Source organism: Lemur catta, chromosome 9, assembly GCF_020740605.2.
Source record: "Lemur catta isolate mLemCat1 chromosome 9, mLemCat1.pri, whole genome shotgun sequence".
In the NCBI taxonomy this organism is placed as follows: domain Eukaryota; kingdom Metazoa; phylum Chordata; class Mammalia; order Primates; family Lemuridae; genus Lemur; species Lemur catta.
The window spans coordinates 19,735,455-19,742,976 of record NC_059136.1 but is presented as its reverse complement, the minus strand read 5'-3'; the positions used below and the strand labels follow the sequence as shown (position 1 = coordinate 19,742,976).

Below are 7,522 nucleotides of genomic sequence, written 5' to 3'. Positions count from 1 at the left end.
CCGATTAGGTGTACCTAACCACATGAGAAACTCCGGACACAACGTCTCCGCTAAGAAGAATAGGGCTCCCTTCTTTGCTCAGGGAGCCCCGGACAGATCTTCTCCGAAATCTCCCCTCTCCACGTACTCTCAGCACAATGCCCTCGACATGGCTCAGCATATCGCTCGCCTGTCCCTTGATACACCGTGGGAACTCACTGAGGGTATGGGACCGTGGACATAACATCTACGTTACCATCCAAGAATTTGAAATGCGATCATCTGCCATGTGAACAGGTTGGATGCAGAATGCACTGGAAGCCGGCATTCCAAGGTACAATCGCACTTGAAAGGTGTGCCGCAGGCGTTGCAGGATCCCCTGAGGGCACGGACGCCTACAGCATCCCGAGCCCCTAAAGGAAAATGGCCTGGCTGCCCGTCACACCTCGGCACAGAAGCACCACCCGCGTGTGTGCTGGTCATCCTCTGATCACGGAGAATGCCCCAGAAGATGGATATCCTGTGTGCCTGTGTGGTGCAGCCTGTCATTTAGGCGTAAGGGACCAGAGTGCACAGGGTCAACGTGATCGGTACGGGTGAAAGCATCAGTGCATCCACGGAGGTTCCATGGATCCACCGCATCATCCATCCATTGAGTGAGTCTACCGACGGATGGACCGACTGACTTTCACGTGTTTGCAAATGTTTTCTGATGCATGGTTGGCTGAACACCCCAGGGCTACCTCCATGGAGAAGGATAGCTCAGTGGAAGTGAATTCCTTCGCTCTGTTCATCGGGAAAACAAACTAATAAAGAAACAATGGGTGCCACCTGACACACTCGGTTGACAGCGCCTGGGAAGAATCTACAGGGAACTGTTCCGTGTCAAAAAAAAAAAAAAAAAAAAGAAAGAAAGAAAGAAAGAGAGAAAAAGGAAAAGGAAAGAAAATGACAGGCGCAAACTCACAACATCTTGGGTTTGTGAGCACGTCAGGGTCCTCAAAAAAGCCATCCCCACTGGGAGATTCTGCCGGCCCCGACAAACATGTCCACGGACCCAGCACAGGCTTGGCCACAGCCCCTGAAACAGAATTAGCATAGCCCCCGAAACTGAATCCACTCAAAACTGGATGTTACCTCCGGGGTGTTTTCCGTTGGTCCCGCCCACAGAAGGGAGCCGGTGCAGCTGTCCAGACCAGCGTTTCCTCAGTCCGCCGGTGAACGACCCCGGAACGATATCTCACCCCATCTGCAGAGTACAGGGGAAACAAAATTCCCCAAATGGAACATCTCCTTGCAAGCACCTATAGGATCTCACGTTCCACGTGTGTCTGGCCACGTGCAAGACCAGAACCCTCATGCTCACTTTGCTGCCGGGCATGGCATAGATTTACGCTGTCCTCAAAGCCCTGACTCAAAGTCGCCCTAGCCCCTCCACTGCAACATCATTCGTCACCACTTCACAGACTGTGGAAACCCACTGAGGACCCAGGAGGGTGGCCAATTCCATCCAGCTTCAAAGTCCAGCATTTGGAAGATAGAGTCCCGTCGCTTTCACAAATGACGGACACCGCACGGACTTGCAGGCAGGACCGCCATGGACTCAAAAGGCCTTGCTCGCTTGACGGGAAAACCCACAAGGGCCAAGGCTGCCATACCGCGTGAATGGGCGGCCAGTCCGGTGGTTAATACAACAGACCGCTAGGATTCCATAGTGGGTGTCTCTCTTTCAACTCCCAGGCAGTGCTTTCACGTACACAAAAGCGAGCAGAAATATAAAATGGCGTCCCGGCCCTGGAAGCCGCTCCTACCTCTGCCCTCCTGACATAACCGAGATCTCCCATCACAACCTCTGGCCGGCTCAGCCAAATGGGAGAGGGGCTCACGGGTAGGCCTACGGACTTCCCAGGGGTATCGCCAATGCCCGTTCAGTTCCCCAGGGTCTGGTGAGGGTGGGGTAAGGAAGCCACCGGCCACGCCCTCAGAGGGTTTCCACGGTAGCCCCGCAAGCCACCAACAGGGTGTGCTCACACCGCCGCCCAACCCAACTCCTTGCAACATACGTGAGCCTTTCAGATTTCTAGACATCACAGGCCTTAACTCACCCCAAGCACTACTAACTCAGCCCCCTTCAGCCCACTGGCATGGCGATCCCCGTGCTGGACCTCAGCTCGAGTCCTCACTCATTTTGTTCAGATTTCAAAAGTTTCCATATTTTTAGACATCATCGATCCAGGCACACGTACGAAAGGGACCTTCAGCCCCAGATCCAGGGCGGACACTGAGCACCGGGCCCTCCTGTCACCCCGGGGCTGGCCAACCCACACTCTTCCACCAGGGAGACCGGCATCACAAGCAATGACCGGCCCCACGGCTGGCTAGCATGGTGAGGGCCCCGCCTCCAGGCAGAGTCACGATCCCCTCCCCACGAGGTGTGGCGCTGATCCCGGCACAAGATCCTTACCGTAGGAGAGAATTCCCACTGCACCTTGGGGATGATGGCGGGCACAACTGCTCCCTAGTCTCTTCCATCAGGTCGCCACACCGGGCAGGAGAGAAAGTCATCCCTTCGAAGCCCACATCTCACTTCACTGCGTCCTGCGGGGAGAGATTACATCTGTGGGCATACGGGGACCATGCGTGTTCCTTTTCCAAACTGGCATGAGTAAAGGTGAGGGGCCCAGGCCCCGGTGCTTACCATGTGTGGCTGGGGCATGATGACCCCAAGACAAGGCTGCCTGTGTTCCCACCACTATGACTCTGTGCGTGCAGCGAGCCTACTAATTTCATCATCCGTCTCGGATGTGTCTGACCTTGCTCAATGCTGAGGTAAATGTGCCGCCCTGACGGCAAGGAGACAGAAGCCCACCATGGCTCCTCACGTCGTCAATGCCTCACACTCTTTGTGCGAAGTGATTCTTGGCACTTGCTAGGAATTTCCTCATTCCTTAAAGAAGTCACGGAAATCGCTCCAAACCCTCCCAAGACGAACTGACCAGAATGGGGTCATTGCCTCGGGAGGCTACTGTGTTCCTACTTCCAGGTCAGCCACCCCGCACGCACGACAAAGCCCTAATGACCGGCTTTTCCACTGAGCTCCCGCCAGGGCATTCGGTGACAACCAGACTGCAAAGAACCGGGAAACTCAGGCACCCCGGGAAAAAAATGAAAAGAAAAAGAAAAGAGGCTTCCTGGGAGACGTAGCTGTACCGATTAGGTGTACCTAACCACATGAGAAACTCCGGACACAACGTCTCCGCTAAGAAGAATAGGGCTCCCTTCTTTGCTCAGGGAGCCCCGGACAGATCTTCTCCGAAATCTCCCCTCTCCACGTACTCTCAGCACACTGCCCTCGACATGGCTCAGCATATCGCTCGCCTGTCCCTTGATACACCGTGGGAACTCACTGAGGGTATGGGACCGTGGACATAACATCTACGTTACCATCCAAGAATTTGAAATGCGATCATCTGCCATGTGAACAGGTTGGATGCAGAATGCACTGGAAGCCGGCATTCCAAGGTACAATCGCACTTGAAAGGTGTGCCGCAGGCGTTGCAGGATCCCCTGAGGGCACGGACGCCTACAGCATCCCGAGCCCCTAAAGGAAAATGGCCTGGCTGCCCGTCACACCTCGGCACAGAAGCACCACCCGCGTGTGTGCTGGTCATCCTCTGATCACGGAGAATGCCCCAGAAGATGGATATCCTGTGTGCCTGTGTGGTGCAGCCTGTCATTTAGGCGTAAGGGACCAGAGTGCACAGGGTCAACGTGATCGGTACGGGTGAAAGCATCAGTGCATCCACGGAGGTTCCATGGATCCACCGCATCATCCATCCATTGAGTGAGTCTACCGACGGATGGACCGACTGACTTTCACGTGTTTGCAAATGTTTTCTGATGCATGGTTGGCTGAACACCCCAGGGCTACCTCCATGGAGAAGGATAGCTCAGTGGAAGTGAATTCCTTCGCTCTGTTCATCGGGAAAACAAACTAATAAAGAAACAATGGGTGCCACCTGACACACTCGGTTGACAGCGCCTGGGAAGAATCTACAGGGAACTGTTCCGTGTCAAAAAAAAAAAAAAAAAGAAAGAAAGAAAGAAAGAAAGAAAGAAAGAAAGAAAGAAAGAAAGAGAGAAAAAGGAAAAGGAAAGAAAATGACAGGCGCAAACTCACAACATCTTGGGTTTGTGAGCACGTCAGGGTCCTCAAAAAAGCCATCCCCACTGGGAGATTCTGCCGGCCCCGACAAACATGTCCACGGACCCAGCACAGGCTTGGCCACAGCCCCTGAAACAGAATTAGCATAGCCCCCGAAACTGAATCCACTCAAAACTGGATGTTACCTCCGGGGTGTTTTCCGTTGGTCCCGCCCACAGAAGGGAGCCGGTGCAGCTGTCCAGACCAGCGTTTCCTCAGTCCGCCGGTGAACGACCCCGGAACGATATCTCACCCCATCTGCAGAGTACAGGGGAAACAAAATTCCCCAAATGGAACATCTCCTTGCAAGCACCTATAGGATCTCACGTTCCACGTGTGTCTGGCCACGTGCAAGACCAGAACCCTCATGCTCACTTTGCTGCCGGGCATGGCATAGATTTACGCTGTCCTCAAAGCCCTGACTCAAAGTCGCCCTAGCCCCTCCACTGCAACATCATTCGTCACCACTTCACAGACTGTGGAAACCCACTGAGGACCCAGGAGGGTGGCCAATTCCATCCAGCTTCAAAGTCCAGCATTTGGAAGATAGAGTCCCGTCGCTTTCACAAATGACGGACACCGCACGGACTTGCAGGCAGGACCGCCATGGACTCAAAAGGCCTTGCTCGCTTGACGGGAAAACCCACAAGGGCCAAGGCTGCCATACCGCGTGAATGGGCGGCCAGTCCGGTGGTTAATACAACAGACCGCTAGGATTCCATAGTGGGTGTCTCTCTTTCAACTCCCAGGCAGTGCTTTCACGTACACAAAAGCGAGCAGAAATATAAAATGGCGTCCCGGCCCTGGAAGCCGCTCCTACCTCTGCCCTCCTGACATAACCGAGATCTCCCATCACAACCTCTGGCCGGCTCAGCCAAATGGGAGAGGGGCTCACGGGTAGGCCTACGGACTTCCCAGGGGTATCGCCAATGCCCGTTCAGTTCCCCAGGGTCTGGTGAGGGTGGGGTAAGGAAGCCACCGGCCACGCCCTCAGAGGGTTTCCACGGTAGCCCCGCAAGCCACCAACAGGGTGTGCTCACACCGCCGCCCAACCCAACTCCTTGCAACATACGTGAGCCTTTCAGATTTCTAGACATCACAGGCCTTAACTCACCCCAAGCACTACTAACTCAGCCCCCTTCAGCCCACTGGCATGGCGATCCCCGTGCTGGACCTCAGCTCGAGTCCTCACTCATTTTGTTCAGATTTCAAAAGTTTCCATATTTTTAGACATCATCGATCCAGGCACACGTACGAAAGGGACCTTCAGCCCCAGATCCAGGGCGGACACTGAGCACCGGGCCCTCCTGTCACCCCGGGGCTGGCCAACCCACACTCTTCCACCAGGGAGACCGGCATCACAAGCAATGACCGGCCCCACGGCTGGCTAGCATGGTGAGGGCCCCGCCTCCAGGCAGAGTCACGATCCCCTCCCCACGAGGTGTGGCGCTGATCCCGGCACAAGATCCTTACCGTAGGAGAGAATTCCCACTGCACCTTGGGGATGATGGCGGGCACAACTGCTCCCTAGTCTCTTCCATCAGGTCGCCACACCGGGCAGGAGAGAAAGTCATCCCTTCGAAGCCCACATCTCACTTCACTGCGTCCTGCGGGGAGAGATTACATCTGTGGGCATACGGGGACCATGCGTGTTCCTTTTCCAAACTGGCATGAGTAAAGGTGAGGGGCCCAGGCCCCGGTGCTTACCATGTGTGGCTGGGGCATGATGACCCCAAGACAAGGCTGCCTGTGTTCCCACCACTATGACTCTGTGCGTGCAGCGAGCCTACTAATTTCATCATCCGTCTCGGATGTGTCTGACCTTGCTCAATGCTGAGGTAAATGTGCCGCCCTGACGGCAAGGAGACAGAAGCCCACCATGGCTCCTCACGTCGTCAATGCCTCACACTCTTTGTGCGAAGTGATTCTTGGCACTTGCTAGGAATTTCCTCATTCCTTAAAGAAGTCACGGAAATCGCTCCAAACCCTCCCAAGACGAACTGACCAGAATGGGGTCATTGCCTCGGGAGGCTACTGTGTTCCTACTTCCAGGTCAGCCACCCCGCACGCACGACAAAGCCCTAATGACCGGGTTTTCCACTGAGCTCCCGCCAGGGCATTCGGTGACAACCAGACTGCAAAGAACCGGGAAACTCAGGCACCCCGGGAAAAAAATGAAAAGAAAAAGAAAAGAGGCTTCCTGGGAGACGTAGCTGTACCGATTAGGTGTACCTAACCACATGAGAAACTCCGGACACAACGTCTCCGCTAAGAAGAATAGGGCTCCCTTCTTTGCTCAGGGAGCCCCGGACAGATCTTCTCCGAAATCTCCCCTCTCCACGTACTCTCAGCACACTGCCCTCGACATGGCTCAGCATATCGCTCGCCTGTCCCTTGATACACCGTGGGAACTCACTGAGGGTATGGGACCGTGGACATAACATCTACGTTACCATCCAAGAATTTGAAATGCGATCATCTGCCATGTGAACAGGTTGGATGCAGAATGCACTGGAAGCCGGCATTCCAAGGTACAATCGCACTTGAAAGGTGTGCCGCAGGCGTTGCAGGATCCCCTGAGGGCACGGACGCCTACAGCATCCCGAGCCCCTAAAGGAAAATGGCCTGGCTGCCCGTCACACCTCGGCACAGAAGCACCACCCGCGTGTGTGCTGGTCATCCTCTGATCACGGAGAATGCCCCAGAAGATGGATATCCTGTGTGCCTGTGTGGTGCAGCCTGTCATTTAGGCGTAAGGGACCAGAGTGCACAGGGTCAACGTGATCGGTACGGGTGAAAGCATCAGTGCATCCACGGAGGTTCCATGGATCCACCGCATCATCCATCCATTGAGTGAGTCTACCGACGGATGGACCGACTGACTTTCACGTGTTTGCAAATGTTTTCTGATGCATGGTTGGCTGAACACCCCAGGGCTACCTCCATGGAGAAGGATAGCTCAGTGGAAGTGAATTCCTTCGCTCTGTTCATCGGGAAAACAAACTAATAAAGAAACAATGGGTGCCACCTGACACACTCGGTTGACAGCGCCTGGGAAGAATCTACAGGGAACTGTTCCGTGTCAAAAAAAAAAAAAAAAAAAGAAAGAAAGAAAGAAAGAAAGAAAGAAAGAAAGAAAGAAAGAGAGAAAAAGGAAAAGGAAAGAAAATGACAGGCGCAAACTCACAACATCTTGGGTTTGTGAGCACGTCAGGGTCCTCAAAAAAGCCATCCCCACTGGGAGATTCTGCCGGCCCCGACAAACATGTCCACGGACCCAGCACAGGCTTGGCCACAGCCCCTGTAACAGAATTAGCATAGCCCCCGAAACTGAATCCA

At 54.4% G+C, this 7,522-nt stretch overlaps 2 pseudogenes; both read right to left on the bottom strand.

Moving 5' to 3' along the window:
• Window positions 1-2,140: 2,140 nt before the first annotated feature.
• On the bottom strand, window positions 2,141-2,213 carry LOC123645458 (annotated as a pseudogene).
• A 3,140-nt stretch (window positions 2,214-5,353) lies between these two features.
• On the bottom strand, window positions 5,354-5,426 carry LOC123645457 (annotated as a pseudogene).
• Between the last annotated feature and the right edge of the window lie 2,096 nt (window positions 5,427-7,522).